The sequence below is a fragment of the Equus przewalskii genome, chromosome 1 (assembly GCF_037783145.1).
Source record: "Equus przewalskii isolate Varuska chromosome 1, EquPr2, whole genome shotgun sequence".
NCBI lineage: Eukaryota > Metazoa > Chordata > Mammalia > Perissodactyla > Equidae > Equus > Equus przewalskii.
In genome coordinates, this window is record NC_091831.1 from 46,546,058 (window position 1) to 46,564,058 (window position 18,001).

The window sequence follows — 18,001 nt, forward strand, 5'->3', positions numbered from 1 at the left end:
AGATTTCTGTATCCAATGTATTTGTTTTTCAACAAATGAAAAGAAACAAGCTTAGTCTGGTAGAAAATGCATCTGCTTTCTAATCAAATACAGAGAGAAAGTTGAAAGTGCTGACGGATGCCACCTGTGTATGGTTTTTATGAGTCTGTGATATGCTTACCTGAGGAGAAAAACACAGATAATAATAAGACGGAGAGAAGCTACTGAGTTACAAATAGATTTCAGATTGACATGCCACTTAGAATGGTTCTCAACATGCCACAGCATTAGGACAGCAGAATCAATGTACAAAGAGGAGGCAATTGCCTCTGTATAGGGTACCCTTATGTTTGCTTTGCCATGGGCGATTTTCATTTATCGAGTTGTCTTGATGTCCTGACTGGCTAAGCATCTGTTCCTCCCCCTTTTACTTTTAAAGACAAGTTTGGACAAGAACTTATACTGTCACCCTAGTTGTGTATAATAATGTTAAAAAAAAAAAACCCGATAACTTTAGTTTTACACCAATAACTTGTATTTTTTTAACCCTAAAATTTGATAGCTAAGGTGAAAGGTAATTATTTTTAAAAAGTATTTGGCTCTTTTTGACTTCTGATTCACACATGCTCTGACTTTGAATACTCCTAAATATGGGAGCCAAAATTAGTTTTTCTTTCCCATTATGAAAGACTTTTTTGAATATTACTCCCAAATCAAGAAGAATCCTTTGTAAGTTACAATTGGAGAGCAGCATGCATCTATACTTTTCAAGACAGAGAATGAAGGATAACTAAAGTGCATTTCAAAGACCTTTTCCTTGGTCAACTCAAAATAGAAAAATTGTCGGTTATTCCTCTGGTCCTGGGAAAAAGAAAACAGGATACAGATGCTCTTTGCTAAAACTGAGGGTTCGCTAGACTTCTAGGTAGACTTCTTCGCTCCTAAAATTTTCTCTACTCATAATTAGTCCTTCCTTTTAAGTCTTCCAGCCCCCCATCTAGCAGAAATGACTTTCACCTCATCATTCACACTTTCAGATTTCTGTACTCTGACTCCAGTTACAACCCTTGCACAAAGTATCGAAAAGGAACTTGCTAGTTAGAATTTCCGTTCTTTCCTGAACTTCTGGTTCTACTTCTGCAGTAGACCATAAATGGCATCCCACTCCCCAGAGTGTTAAAATATTTTAAAAATCTAATAACTTCTGTGCTTCTTTTCTTGATCTTCCGGATTTTTTTTTTTTTAAAGATTTTATTTTTTTCCTTTTTCTCCCCAAAGCCCCCTAGTACATAGTTGTGTAGTCTTCGTTGTGGGTCCTTCTAGTTGTGGCATGTGGGACGCTGCCTCAGCGTGGTCTGATGAGCAGTGCCATGTCCGCGCCCAGGATTCGAACCAACGAAACACTGGGCCGCCTGCAGCGGAGTGCGCGCGCGAACTTAACCACTCGGCCACAGGGCCAGCCCCCTTGATCTTCCGGATTTTTAAGTTTTATTCCAGGAATTGATAACTGAATAAACCTCAACCTTGATCATAGATAAGTATTTCTAAGCTTTTTCTTGTTTCTAAATTCCAATATCGACAAGCTCTTCGTCTACCTCAATGCCCAATAAGTTCAAATCTACACTAGTGACCGTCGTCCTGTACCAATCCTAGTTCATTATTGGTGAATGACCTGGGGCTAGGTAAACAGTTTTTATATTTTCTAATTGGATTGATTAATTTCATCTGCTGCTAGATTTACCTAGAAATACATAAGAAGCCTTGAAAATATTTATGCTAAGGAGAGTTCCATAAATAATTTGGCAATTATGTTTTCTACATTTACGTGTTAATTTTTGTGTGCTCAGTAAGTGCAAGTAATGGCTTTTCTTTTTTGGTCCATGCTTTAATATAGAAATTTATAGTTACAAGAATGAATCAAAATACAATTTAAACATTATAAAAGTCATGAACAACCGTCTGCTTATCCATAATGACTCACACATTTAATGTGATTTTTTAAAAATATTCCTGTGTGTATGTGTTTGCATGTGTATGCAGAAATTAGAGAAAGCCAACCCTGACCAAAGAGAAGCAAATATTTGGAAAGAGGTAATGAGAAAGATGTGAATTCATTCTATTATGTCATTTTAGACTCCTGTGAAAATCTTCCCATCACAGCTGAATGGTTCTCTGTGTTCTCTTTCAAATAGTAAACAATACTATGTATGGTTTAAGTCTATGTTTGTGAGTATGAGCATTTGTGGTGTATTTAATAGAGACAGGAGGGTAGTAAAATTCAAGATCAGGAAAGAGATATACAAGCGTATTTAAAGTCTAAACTGTAAAAGGTCAGTCTTCTGTTTGGGGAAAATACTTCTAGTTTATACACACATATATTTACAAGTCATCACAAAAGAAAAGTTAACCATTCTAGAAATTATCATTGTGATAATCTTACCTTCTATTTTTCAGTCCTTGCCTTGTCAAATCTGAACAGAGAATATATAAAATTTGTGGAAAATGACAAAACTAGGAAATAATATGATATAATTTATACAGTTGAATAAGATCTTTATGATGCCAGTTATAGTAATACCATAAAACATTAATATGTTTTTGAGATTCAGTTAAATAAAGGAAAAATATATTAAGATAAACTTAAGCAAATAATTTCCTAAGAATTCTTGGGAAATCAAAATTGCTATTAAATTAAAATCGCAAATTTTATTAAATTGTCAGCTGAATTTGTCTTCTAGGTAAAGGCTGAGATTTTTTCTGTATTTTAGTCCCATATCTAAGCCATATCTACACAGGAAAACTATATCTGAACCTTTTTCTTTTTCTAAATATGCCAATCTGCTTCCCACTTCAGCATCTTTGCACGTTCTGTTACTTATCTGGAATACTATAAGACCATTGCATGGCTGCCTTCTCTTCGTTACTTAGCTCAAATGACACCTCTTCAAAGATAGGCCTTTTCTAATTACTCTGTTTAAGTCATCACATCCATTCCCTCACTATCCTACCTAAAATAGAGAATACCACACAGTACTAGCTCGTTGCTCTGATTCAATTTCTTCTTTGTATTTGCTAAAATTAAAAAAAAATCTCTTTATTATCTGTCTACATCTAATCTAATGTAATCATGATGAGGGTAAATACTTTATCTCTCTTTTTACAACAGAAAATAAACGGTATAACACAAAGCTGATGCTCAATAATTATTCATTGAAAAAGTTTTGGTTAAAATATTCTGCAGACTCAAAAAGATTTTTCATTTGTGCTGGCTTGTGGCTGTCTACCCTGTAAAAAAAATAAAACAAAGGGAAAAATAATGGACTTGATGGCTTTGAAAATCCTCAGCCTCTACAGATGGCAAAAGTTGCTAAGATTGAAAAATGGCCATTGAACACGGGTCAAATACAAGGCATTGCCAGGAAATTATGGCCTAAAGATGAAGCCAAAGATGTAACTGTAAAATTCTTTGATTAGATTTCAGAAAGATCGAAGGTGGTGCTTCAGAATGCTATTCAGTTAGACAAAAGGTCCTCTAAAATATAAAGTGTGTAATTCTCAGATCCACTCAATCAAACAGTAGAGCCCATTGGAGCCTTAGGATATTGTACTACAGCCTTCTCAACAGAAGCCCAAGGTAAAGAAAAACTTATTCTGGAGAGATTAATGGGTTAGCTTTTGTTTAATAGAGCAAATCTCAATAAGATTCACAGTAACCCCTTAAAGTTTTAAGGAAAATTACATCTGTACAAACATTGACAGTTTGAACTGAAAGAGACCGAGATATTTCAAAATGGATCTAAAATTTCTTCAAGCAGATAATAGGCTAGTAGACTACTCAGACTCAAGCATGTGCTAACCTTCATGAAAAAAGATGGATGGCTCAAAGAATAGAAAGAGCCCAGAGAGTGGAACCGAGAACTGTAGAGAGTCATCTCTGGGCAGGCATGAAATTAAATCCTAATCAAGGAAATTCCAACATTTTCCAGGCTGGATTTCAGAACTATCACGGACCAGTGACTTTTGCAATCCCCCATTCTCCCTTACTGAATAAGAGTGTCTATGGAGATTATGCTATGCCTATCTCCCCATTTATGATGGGTGTGGGAGAGGCAGATAACTTACCTCTTTTGTTTCACAGGTTTTCAGATTGAAGGAAACTGTACTCAAGGAGCTGTACTTAAGGAACTATACTCAGTGAGCCATTTATGCAGCTACACCCAATTTAAATGACAAGATTCGGGCCTTCAAGCTAATGCTGTAATGGGGTGAGGTTTTTAGGGACTTGTGATATAGTTAGCGGGGTGTGAATTATTGGTGTCCAGAGAGCAGTCAATGGTAGCCAGCTGGTAAAATGGCTCCCAATGATCATTACTTTCTGGTTTTCATGCACTTGTGTAGTCCCCTCCCAAAATGCACCAGGGCTGGTCTGTGTGACCAATGGCATATGCCAGAAGTGATGGTGTGTCATATATATATCCTTGGTTTGTATAGATTTGTCGTATTGTCTGCTTGGTTTTTGTAAGCTACTTAATTTAGCTGTGGTCCTTTGTATAATTTCCATATAAATGCACTGGATTGCATGAGTATGTGACAATAATGAATTCTTACTGCCTTCCAATTGTGGTAGGTGCATTTAAATTCTGTGTAATATCTGCTACCAATACATTTTCCAAGTGAAGTTTTACATCAAATAGAGGTCTAAATTTTATTCCACACCTTTACATCAGCTTCTAGATGTACAGTTATTACATTGGATTTAGGAAAAAAGAACATCATAATCTGTTGTAGAGAGAGAGATTGTGGTCCCTTAGAATTCTTCTTGGGAGGAGATTAAAGTCCTTGAGTCTGGGACCCATATTATATCAATTTTCTTTATCCTTTATACACATTCAATAAGTATTTAATGAATTGAGTTAAATCTACCTATACTTTCACAGAAAAGAAGCTTTCTACTTCTTCTCAATTCTAAAACAGTAGGAAAGTTTGCCAGCATGGAAAAGTAAGAAACAAGCAAGAAATGATTTGTCACTCAGCATATAACTCATTCTCTCTGATAAAACACCCTTTGTCAGAATTCTTGCCATTGCAATGTCCAGCCCTGTGTTTGTTACCTGAGGACCTGAGGATAGGGAAGTTGAGGGGTTGGAGGGGAAAATGTTGCCATGCAAAGCAATGCTGGAAGGATACGTTAATCTCCCTTAAAACTTTGTGTCTTCTACATCTTTTCCATTTCACAAAAGGCTGGCAGGGCTGCCCTTTTGTTTAAGGGGTGTATCTGTCAGTATCATTTGAAGGCCTAGTTAATCCAATTAAGACTATTTTTTCTTGTGTTAATACCATTAAACTTGCTCTCTCTTTGATAATAATGGAGGAAGAAAGAAAGACACACAATATTATCTATCATATGCATCAATGCCTGGGATGGTCATAAGCCTTTCTCCCTAAATAACATCCTGATTACAAATGCCTGCTCCACAGAGCTTCCCTAGTTTTCTGTCTTGCTTCTTTCCTCTCTTTGGAATAATAATCCATTTAGGAAGAACACCATCAAAGAAAAAGTCAGTGTGATCAGTGGAAACCTATTCTAGCTTTAGGATTTGTATCCCAATTTCCTAAAGAATTTATATTCCCAGGAAGAAGCATAATTCTTCATCCTAAGGGCTGCAATTACCATTATTATAGTCATCCAGATAGATGTGCATTGGGATTGTAAACGATTTCCCAATATCTTTTTCTTTCTTACTGCTTTTTAAATAATCACTGAGAATTTCGGAGGAGTGTACAATACTCTTATCCCTCATTTTAACCTGAAAGTCTGAGTATGCCTAATTGCCACATGGTAGATATTGCCCAAACCCAGTTTTTATCTCAAACAATTTTTCTTTTTTAAAAGAAAGAGTACTTGCTTTTTCCTGTTATCCTGCAACTATTAGAGTTAGCAGAACGCCATTCTATTTCACCAATGAGTGGGCAGAATCAAGACTAACAGAAAGGCAAAGGGCTTAAATAAAACAAATAAGCTAACAAAGCCACCTGGCTAATGACAAAACAAGAACTGGGAACCAAGTCCCTTTATTCAGCATTAGTGACTACAAAAATGTGCCTTCTCTGAAGCAGCAGTCTACAAGGAAATATTAAAATCCACCTCTGTTGTCCTTCAGCTAAAAGGAATAGAGTTGGAGCTCTTTCTGTAGCTTTAACCTTGTTCTAATAGATGCCAGATGAACTCAAGTGGAACTCTGACTGCCTTGAGAGTTTGAATGAAACAATTCTGCCATCCATTGCTGCTGCATCAGGGTATTAAAAGGAGAGCCAGAAAGAAGAGGAGGGGAGAAGCACACATTCCCCAGTGTGGGGGAATCAGACACAATGGGAAGGAGGAAGCAATGAATGCCTCTAATGTCATTGACAGAACAGAAAACTAAGGCTCCTGTAGAGGCCTGCTAAAGCTGTGATACCTTGAAAGCTGATTTGTAGGAAATAAAATTTAGAACAGGTGACTTGCAGTACAATGCATGGCCTTTATTTTCTTTCCTGCCTCAACTTTGACAAAACCTTTGGCCAGTTTTCCTATGAACATGAATTATGGCTATAATATTTAGTTGAAGTCTGTATATTTCTCAAAGTAGTTATACAATGCTACCATATACCTTAAACATTGTTCAAGTATGCATTTGCTTATGTCAAGTAATTTCTATGAAACCTATACAAACACTGTCACAGTACCTTGTATTGATGTATTTCTAAGATTAAAAAAAATTGCTATTAATGCCTGTATAAACAGTCAGAAAAAGACATGCATTGTGCTTTTGCAGGAACTTCTGTTTCTTGAGATTACTGTTGCCTGGCAGCCTCTGCCCTTGTGGAGGAAAATGTGGGGATTTTAACTGGCTCTGTGTTATAATGTCTGTGTTTTGTGAAAGAAAAACATGTTATGTGCTAAAATAAAATTTTAAAAATCCTAATCAAACCTTTAAAAATTAGCATTTGGATTAGAGACAGAGTTTCTGTTGTCTCCTAAGTGTTTTGTTGTTATTCTTCTTTAAGAATTCAGCCTTTGACCAGGGTACTTAGGACCTTCCAACAACAAACAAAAAAGTAAATGTCGAGTCCATATGGGGGGTAAGATCTCAGTGAGATATTGAAATTATGACCAAATTCTTAAGGAGTTTGCAAACTGTGGGTTTCCACTTTGGCTATCCACAGATAGGACTTCATTTGCTCATTTGTTCATTCATTCTCAAGAGGAGATCTTTTCCATACCTCACCACGTGGGTGATCAGTGGACAGCTCTCACCTCTTTTGCATTTAAATATACTAAAGTGCTGACCAGGATGCTCCAGGATGATACTGTCTCTCTTTGCTCTGTTACCAAGGTAGCAATCAAGATTTGTTTTTCCCATAGAGATAATTATTTTTGCATTTCTAAAATCTGGAGATCTGGAATCAGTTTCTTTACTTCTTCAGTAGCACATTCAGATATACTATGCAAGGCCTGCTGGATTAAATGGTTAGATCTTCTAGCTAAACTCCCTTGGAATCAGCCAAATTAAACAGATTGGATTGTTGAAATTATTTCAAAAAATAAACAGTCATAGAATGGAAATAAACTACAGAAAGTAGGGAACTTGAGTAACTAAATCTCCTAGAAAACATTTACAGCAGATGGTAAAGTATCCAGTCTTGTTGTTATAAATGAATTTCACAGAGACTCAGAGCAGCTTTACGAAGTTTTACTACAGTAACCAATGGCAGCCGACCTCTGCAGTGAACATAAAATGCTTACCACCATTTACACCTCTTTAAATTAAGCCCATTTCTGCTTACACAGAAAATCTGTCTGCAGAAAGACACTGCTTAGAATAGGCAACACATTAATCTAGAAGCCACTAGAGAAACTTGCTTTGGAAAACTTCATAATAATTTCCTTGTGAATTATTCTCTTTGCGTTTTTCAAATTATAGTATTACCAAATTATCATAACGTCTTTCTTTCAATCCCAGAGCAAGATAAGATTCTAGTTGTTGCTGGAACCCATGCATGGTCTAACTATGAGTTTGCACTCTTGCCCAATGACTGTGGGAGATAAACACAGATGAGATCAGTGCTGTAAGATGGCTGGGATCAAAATGCAACCCCTCTACTCACTGGCTGTGTAAATATAGATACGTTACTCAAATTCTCTGATGCTTAGCTGATTCGTCTGTTAAAGGGATATGCGTTTACTTACTACAACAACTGTTTGAAAGGATTAATTGATATAACATGCTTAGAATACTTCCTGACTTATAATAAATTATTATTATTAGGGAAATATTTACCAATATGGAATCTTAAGGAAGATAATACTAATCCATGTTGCATAATCAATATTTAAACACTATAATTATGGTATCATGAAGTCAACTTTGTACAAAAATAGGCTGAAAAATTAGTCCTATAATTAATTTTTGCATTATTGGCTCATAGGATAAACAAATGACCTATTCGTGAGTTAGACATACATATTTACTTATGCAAATGATAGAAAGATCTCTCCCTCAGACCTAGATCTGAAATCTCGAGTGTGCTGCTCTGCAGTTGTATGTTCTTGGACAAGTCACTTAATCTCCTTGTACCTCAATTTCCTCATCTGTGACTCAGTTTCCTTATCTGTCAAATATAAAAGTACTTACCTCAGAGTAATAAGGTAAGTATTATGTAAGAGAATATACAAAAAATGCTTAGCACTCTGTCTGGCAAGGTGCACATATGGCAAGTCCTCAGTAAATTTTAGTTTTCTGTGCATGATTAATATATTAATTCCCCACATTGACCATAATCTCCGAAAATGTATGTCTTTGTACTTCTCACTGCTTTTGGCCGACTGTCATGAATATATTAGGCAATTTTAGGCATTTCTTAACTACTTTTTCCCTCCTGTCAATACCGCCATAAAATCCTGCCACTCTAAGTAACAAAGCATCGTGTTGGAAAACAGTTGAATGCTTGTTTTTATGCTTTACTGAATTTAGATAGTGCAAAGGTGACACTTCCTTGCCTTCCAAATTCTGGCACTCACCTGCTGCCCTCAAGTTCTTCGGGAGTCTCTCTGTCACCCTGTCCTCTGCATATGCCCTGCAATGCTCCCCTTCACCCCAGGCCTCATCACAGCCAAACTCATTTTTAAAACATTTCCAAATATGCCTGTACTTCACTCTATGAATGTTCTCATTATCCTGAAACTCTGACCTCAGCTAACTCAATGGAACAATATGGGATGGTAAACTAGTTCATACTAAAGTAATTGCAAGCTTGTTTTGTATGTTTTTCCAAGTGAATCTTTTTAAAGGATAAGGCTTTTATCTATAACAAATAAAATTATAATTGTGGAGAAATGAAACAATGTGACCAATAGATTATTGATTCATTTTCATAGCTAGCCGTCAGTAATTGCTTGGGGGTGTAGGAAAGGTTAATGTTGTATCTATTTGTTATTTATATTGATTCTCTCTGAAGTGCTGGAATTTAGTATTTTTAATATCAATGGCTGGGACATTTAAGGCTATTATAAGATATTTTTCCTATTTCTAATTTCCTCTCCTATTCATAACCCACTTAAAGTAAATTGGTAGCACACATTATGATGCTTCTCCATGTAGCAAACATTTAAAAGTATGTTTGGAACCAAGAAAAGACATATTTTGCTAATATCACCTAAAGTATAATTTCCTACTATTTATTGATCTTAGATAAATGAGTTGGCTTCTGGGCAGTTGATCTAATTTTCTTCTCCTTTCATTCAATGGAAGTTTTTGAATTATTATAGTATGTATTGAACTAGAAAATGAAAAGACTTTTTCTTATAGTTTGTTGTTTAGTTTCTTCAGTTTGCTTGTTGGTTTTTAAGGTAAGCTTGAGACATAAGGTGGTATAATGCTCATAAGTCAAGTTCTAGAGATAAACAGATTGAAGTTCAAATCCAGAGGCAAGTTACTTGTCTTCTCTAAGCACTAGTTTTCTTCCTTGTAAAACTGGAATAAAGTGGGAGCCACTTTTTGGGCTTGTCATAGGAATTAACGAGGTTAATGGTGGCACATGGTTTACAACAGAGCCTGAAACTTGCCTGTGCCGATTTACATTAGCTATTATCATTAGGACTGTTCTCCTTAATACCTAAGCCATTTGCTGGCAATCAGGTTAGTCATCATTTCTGTCCAGGTAAAAAAAAAAAAAAGAAGAAATATTTAAAACTTAAGAACAATTTTTTAAACTTTTGTTCTCAGACCCAATATAACAAATCTGAGGGGCAGAGGCGGCAGCTGGTTAGAGATAGGTGAAGAAACCATTAATGTTTTAAGTACGTGAGAATGTGGAACATGACAGGATATGATATTACTCATGTAGATTGTGAAATATGAGTCAAATTGTATTTATTATGCATTAAAGTAAAATTCAGCATTACTTTTATAAAAGAAGAAATTAAAGCCCTCAACCTATCTGTTTAACTTCAGAAAATTTTAAAAATTGAGCACATCATCACCTTAGTATGAATTCCTTTATCTCAGCTACTGTGCACACATCACCTTTGGTGTGATAGGGAGAAAAGAGGGAACAGGATGATTAGTTATGGAATATGGAAGAGTATCTAAGAGGAGTAGTCTTGAAAAGTCGGGAGCAAGGTGACATCACTAAATGACACAGCATCCACATACAACAGTCTAAGATAGTGGTTAAGCATGTAGACTGTAGGCCAAGACAACTGAGATATGAATTCTGACTCTTCCACATGCCACATGACCTTGGGTAAGATATTTACCTTCTCTGTGCCTTGGTTTCTTCAACTGAAAAACAGGGATAATGATCATACCTGCAACATAGAATTGTGATAATTAAACTAATTAATACATGCCAAAAGTAATGCTTGGCACTTAATTTAATATTAGGGCATTTAGTTAGAATACTAGCTACTTTTGTTATCTAGGAACTCACAATTTGCCTGAATCTGAACCTGTATCAAAGGTTGGGTTTTACAGGAAACTCTTCACCATCAGAGGCAGATCTGGAAGTTTTCAAGGAAAATCTAAAGAAATAGAAATGTATGTAACACAGGCACATTTACACAGAACCCATTTGAAAGCCCCTACTGAGCCCAGGTAGCTGGCACGTGCCCCTTTTGTACACATTATTCTATTTCCCATCAGTCTTTGCATTGTCTTATGTTCAAAGGTTTCAAGGCAGGCTCTCTTATAATTACAGTCATACTCACAGTCATGTCCACTTACTTTATGGGTATATTTTTTTAATGTGAAGTTGAGTTCATTTAACCTAAAACCAAAAAGGTTTACAACATCATCATATGGTGAAGGAAGAATTACTGAAGTTGTAAGCAGGCAGATGTTGTTTGCAATCTTGCTCCACCACTTGCTAATTTTGTGATGTGGGCAGTTTATATCCTTTCTTAGTCTGTTTTTCATCTACAATATGAGGTAATAATTCCTACTTTGCAAGATTGTTGTGAGGGTTAAATATAAATTACTTTCTGGTTTGTATTGTTGGTACATAGTACTCCGTGACTGATAGTTAATATTATGAATATGATTTTAACAGTAACCCATAGAAAAAAGTAATGTAATACAGATTCTTAGAATCCATCAAAACAGGTTGTAAAAATGACTTAAAGAAACATCCACCACGGCAATGACTAACATTTTGAAAAGCTTTATTTTTCCGTTGAGAACCATAGCCCAACACAGTGTCTGCGCTCTGTGTTCCTCTTGCCAGGAAGGATAATATTTGTGATGCATTGACTAACTCTAATGAGAATTTTTATTCTTAAGACACAAAATATTTCCCAACGCAGTACATAAGGTCTTTGTGCCCATGTCAGCATTGGAGATGAATTGCCGGGAGAGAAATAGAGAAACTGCTCATTCCTACAGACACGAAAACATTAAAGGAAAACGAAAATAGAAGTACATAGCAGAATTTTTTTAAAAAGATACCTGAACTGAAAAATATACCTATCAAGAAACATCCAGCCTAGGAATTACAGATTTTTAAATCCAATGTGCTTTTATGTAACGACAGATCCATCCAATTTACCTGATGTTCTCATGTGTTTGCTTTGTGGGGCTCAGTGCTGTCCTTGGAGACATAGGCAAGAAAACTATTTCCTCTTCCTTAGCAATAAGGAGAAAACAGACTGACCATCCCTCACATACACCTTGGAGTGGGTTCACTGAGCTTAGTGATCAACAAATCATGGCAAATGAGACTTCTTGTTATTTTTGACATAATTCTATGTTTAGCTAGAGGTAGTCAGAGACTCTCAGGGACCTAACTTTAGCATAAATTCAATATACTCTCTTTTATTAAAACTGTCAAGCTGTTTAGCCTAGAACTACTTAAAAATAGTATTCATTAAAAATCCCATATTTACATTTTCTATGCACCAAATGATCAGATTATCCATCAAATGTACAAAAGTTGATTTGAGGAGCTGAAATTAGGAGTTGCAAAAAAAATCTTAAATAAATCTTTAAGTAATGAGGGGAAAAGTTTACTTTAAAATACTTTATCAAAAAAAGGGAGCATAATTATTTTCGTTATGATTTAAGAATTAATAGCTTCAAAGTATACACATGTCTATAATCTAACTAGGGATACTTTTATCTACTTGTAGCCCAAGACCAAGATTCTTTTGAGTTTCTAGGAGATTTGTATAATATAGAATGTATTTATTCTAATCTGAACCACTAAAAGCCCAACTGTGGATGTGGCTATGTCAACATTATCACTTTCATGAATCTCCTAATTACAATGTGCACAGGTGGTCTATCTGGGAGGAAAAAGCTTGCTCTCTGCAGAAGCAGCCCTTTTCATTTTTAGGTAGTTCTCAATATTTGAATGTTCCTGCTGATTTCAGTCAAAATATGCCTTGCTGAAAACTTCATAGTCTCTTAGTTTACATTTTAAATTACCCAAGATTAGAGCAAACCATCCCTCCACATGACAGACTCACAAAACTTTGATGCAGTTTATTTGCCAAAATTATCCTGACGTTCTTTAGAAAAAAACACCCCCAGTTTTTTCAACCACACTTGGCAATATTACTTTGAACACTTTTATGATTCCAGTGTCTTATATTTAGACACCTCTTCCTGTTAAAATATGAATGAAAACTATGCTTCTGGTATGGTCTAACTAGAGAAAAGCAAGGTTCTCACTAACTAAGCTTATAAGAGAAAATCGTTTTCCTTGTAGCCAAATCACTAAGCTACCTTGGTTTCAGGAAGGGATTATAAACATTTACTGTAAATGGCCAGAGACAAAATATTTTAGGTTTTGTGGATCATACAGTCTCTGTTGCAACTATTCAATTCTGCTGTTGTAGTAAGAAAGCACCTGTAGATAATACATAAACAAATGGATATGTCCATACATCAAGAAAACTTTATTTACAGGATCAGGGCTGGATTTGGCTTGCAGATCATGGTTTACTGACCCTTGGTTTAAGTCCTAGCCAGCTAAACACTGCTTGTTATAGCAACATCTGGCTTTTGAAACACAGCTCTCTCATTCTAGGATTGTACATTATGTATGTGTTAGTGTGAGTACATAACATTAAAGGTCTTCCCTATTCAGTTTCATTTACTAAAAACTGATTGATTTTTGTAATCCATTAACATCTGTTTAGCTTTTTATCTTATCTTATTATTCAACCTATTAGCTAACCATCAAAGTTCTGTGTCATTACTCATATGTGTTTGGAAGGTGAACAAGTGTAAGTCACAGAAGAAATGTTACCAAAACATGGCCAAAAAGAGTTTTTCAGGGGGCCAGCCCAGTGGCATGATAGTTAAGTTCATGTGCTCCACTTAGGTGGCCTGCGGTTCACTGGTCAGATTCTGGGCACAGACCTAGACACTACTAATCAAGCCGTGCTGTGGCGGGCATCCCACATACAAAATAGAGGAAGATGGGCACAGATGTTAGTTCAGGGTCAGTCTTACTCAGCAAAAAGAGTAAGATTGGTGGCAGATGTTAGTTCGGGGCCAATCTTCCTCAAAAAGAGAAAGGGTTTTTCAAGTTAAAGCTCTTTTATTTGTTAGTAATTTATGAGTGTACCTGTTAGCCATTTAATAATTTCCTGAATTATTCCGTTACCTGGTGCACATTGTTCCACTGTGTCCAAAAGAATATAATGAGATACATTGCCAAATGCTAAATTGTGATGTCAGCAGATACTTGATTTATTATTAGAGGATCCTGTGGAAATTAACAAACAGAAACCTCATTAAAATGGAGTAGGGAGGCCAAAAGGGGGAGCTCTCATGCCCTACATCACAGCAGAGTCCAACAGGAAGAAGAACTTCTTCTTCTTGACTGGCATGATGTTCAGCCAATGAAAGAGTGCCACAACTCAGCCAATGAAAAGCCCCTTCACTTCAAACTCCCAGTCTCCTCCAATGGACTCTTTGTTTATAATAGCCCTCCCAACTTCCTCTTCCCCTCTATAAAAGTTTCCCCTCCCCTTGTTGTGAGGGACTTGCAGGTGGCTCACCATTGTTGCAGACCCTGAATTGCAATTCTTTGCTAATCCCACACAAATGCACTTTTGTTGGAGAAATAATAGGCTATTTGTTTAAGGTCAACAATCCTGACATAGTCTGCCTTAAAGAACTTAAATTGATCACTAGTGATTATTGTTTCTTCATCTAGCACCATAATCTGACTAAGCCATTCTAAAAGAATAATTCTAACATTAATGACAGATTTACAGAGCACTTTTTGGACAGTTTTCTTAAATTATGTTAAAAACCTGGTCAGAATTACTGTAATATTCACACGTCTGGGCTTCTGGAAGCTAACTTGATCTCACTCTCAAAAAGGACGAACTTTTATGTTTCCATTTGTATTTGTTCGAATGTTTTCACGTGAGAGTAAAGGAAAACTTGACTAAAGGTAGCTCAGATAATAACGGATTTGTTTTCTCAGTTCGCACAAAGGCCATGGAAGGGGAAGTTCTACAGGACTCAGGAGCTGTTCTTGTCTCACCTCGGCTATGGTCACTGTGTCAGTGATTATTCACTCATAGTGGCAATATGGCTGCGGCAGTTCCCAGTTTCATTTGGTGACAAAATGACCTGTAGTTAGAAAGAAAAAGAGACAGAGAGAGAGAGAAACAGTTATGTATCTCTTTTCCCAGAGGTTCCCTAACAGACCTTATCTTACAACTCATTTAGCAACTTAGGATGTTTGTAACCAAGCCCATTATGTCCAAAGGAAAATGGTACACCACAAATTGTCTACCTAAGACTTGGCAAGCTACCATCCTCAGGCCAAATCTGACCCACCACTTCTTTTAGTATGGCTGTATTTAGTATAGATTTTACATTTTTGGATCATTGAAAAAAATGTCAAAAGAATACAAATTTTTCATTATATATTAAAATCATATTAAATTTGAATTTTGGATCCATAAATAAAGTTTTCTCAGAACACAATCATGCTCATTCATTTGCGTGTTGTTGATGAGTACTTTTATACTTCAGCAGGAGAGTTGGTTAATTGAGACAGAAAATGGCCCACATAGACCAAAATATTTACAATCTGACCCTTTACAAAAAAGAAAAATGCTGACCTCTGGTTTACTGATCAATAATCCCATGGGAGAATATTATTGATCTTAATCCACAGCCAACCCAGCAGTATTTTCTTGGCCAGGATAAATTTAGAACAGCTGTATCTTTCCTTAAAATTGCCTCATGAATTCGGGAGTCTGAGTCTCTCATAAATATATATATTTTTTCTGCTACTCAAATTTGAGATCATTTCTCTTCAATAATTAAGAGAGTGACAACATAGAAATTGAGCATGCTCATTTTTATTTTGTAATTTGTGAGAGTCTAAACCACCTAGTAGTGTTTTGGTAAATATTTAACATCCAGTTCACTAAGAAAAAAATGCCATATTTTCAGCTTGCTAATTTCAGCGGTGACTATTTCCACCATGACCAATTTCAGGTTGCCAGCATGAAACCATTGAATGCAGAGTTGGGAAGAGACGAGCACTACTTGCTCTGATGAGTTGTTCACACTGATTCAAACACAAACACCACTAACGGCACTTCTCTAGCCATGAGACTCCTTACTGATGCTTCTTGCATTAACCACAAAATCAAATAAAAATGATAATTCTTATTATTGAAAAAATTTCATCTAAGACTCTTGATATTTTAATATGTGGTACTATTTTATAAAGATTTTGTTAACATTATTTTCTCTCTTTCTTTCATACTTTTTTTTAAAAAGATTTTATTCTTTCCTTTATCTCCCCAAAGCTCTCCGGTACATAGTTGTGTATTTTTAGTTGTGGGTCCTTCTAGTTGTGGCATGTGGGACGCTGCCTCAGCATGGCTTGATGAGCGGTGCCATGTCCACGCCCAGGATCCGAACTGGCGAAACCCTGGGCTGCTGAAGGGGAGCGCGAGAACATAACCACTCAACCACGGGGCCGGCCCCTGTACATTTTTGTTTTGTTATCCAACTTTATTAGTTTATCTACAGAGTCAGTTTTCACATTGAATGAGAGAAAAGAAACTGACATTGTTAAATGTACACCCAGGGACTATCTCTATGCTAGATGTTCGTATGTATTCCTTTTAATCCTCTAAACAACTCTGTGAAGTAAATATTATCTCTGAAATGTATCTAAAGAAATTTATTTTTACAGATTGATAAATTGCCCAGGTTCACACAGAGAATAAATTTTGGCACTGAAATTCTATGTAGACCTATATGACTTCACAGTCTGAAGTGGAAAAGACAGAGAATTCACCTCGCAGGAGGCATTGCAGCATCATGAATATCAGGAGAAATGATGGGACAAAGTCAATATTGGATTTTATACAGGTAAAAGACTTATTTGAGCAACAAAAATGGGATATAATTCCACTGAGGCAAGATATACATTACCAAATCTATAGGAAAAGTTCTGTTATTGGTGGGCCATGGCTATGTCATATAAAACATTTAATTTCACATAAACTACTAACATTAGACGACTTGTTAAAATAAGCAAATGATTACCTAGGCCATAGAGGACAAAAGTAGTAACACAGCAGCAAAGAAAATAACTGGAAGATTTAGCTATCTGCCCTCTGCACCCCAAAGTCTGCCACCGCAGAAGCTTAAGTGAACAAAGGGAAAAGTTTGGGTCAGCAAAATTCATAAATTTAAAGGAGTAGCCTTGCTGAGCTGAGGCTCACACCTTGAGGAAGGGAGATGCTCCAACTGCTGCTGCTGCTCCTGAGAAGGGGCTATAAGGCTAATGTGGGGGCTGCTGCAGACAGCAGTAAGCTGAAATCAATTACTGTTCCTAGGACAAACAATGGCTCATGGAGTAATTGGTAAAAACAAGCAAGCAGGAAGAAAGAGGTCCCTTCTTCCCTTCTCTTGCCTTCCAGTGTTTCTCTGGTACTTCCCAATAGCAGAACCTAATAGGAATTCCACTCAACGAAGTCTAGGAAATGTAGCTTGCTGATCCCCATCACAAGATCACAATGAATTTGATGCAGACAGATATCGCTAAATTCCATCATCATTGGTAAATCCATGACCCTCCCTCGTTCTTTTATCTGCCTTGATTTCTTATAGATATCTGTAATTATAGAACACTCAGTATGTTTTTTGTTTTCTCCTGTAGTGGCATTTCAACTGTCCTTTGGAGATCCACCTTTTTCTTTCTCTTCTAGCTCACATTATCTCAGAGGGGTTGACCCAATCACCACCTGTAGTGGTCAGAGTATCTCTCAGGCCTGTCCAAAAAAGGACACTACTCCATTAACCATAGTGGTTTATTTTGTAATGTGCTCCTGATCCAAGCTAGTCTAATGAGAAACTTAGGCAGAAATTTTGTTGAAATTATTGGGTAAACAAATGTTCTTTTTCTGCAGAAGTAGCTAAGCTGGCAGGATTCAGCTCGCTGCTGCTGGTGGCCATCTTGCCTTTGGGCAATATTGGGTACATTTCTTTGGGAA

At 36.4% G+C, this 18,001-nt stretch overlaps 1 protein-coding gene and 1 long non-coding RNA gene across 2 annotated transcripts in view; one reads left to right on the plus strand and one right to left on the minus strand.

Annotated features, from left to right (window-relative positions):
- ZWINT (ZW10 interacting kinetochore protein) overlaps positions 1-14,375 on the minus strand; it is a 76,178-nt gene extending 61,803 nt beyond the window's left edge. The window contains exons 1-3 of the mRNA XM_070611311.1: positions 14,128-14,375; positions 10,951-11,041; positions 10,778-10,828 (exon numbers count right to left, since the gene is read on the minus strand). The gene's annotated coding sequence lies outside the window, so the exon portion shown is untranslated. The remainder of the gene's footprint in view (positions 1-10,777; positions 10,829-10,950; positions 11,042-14,127) is intronic.
- LOC103554137 (uncharacterized) overlaps positions 1-18,001 on the plus strand; it is a 90,134-nt gene that overhangs the window by 42,512 nt on the left and 29,621 nt on the right. The gene's annotated exons all lie outside the window — the stretch shown is intronic.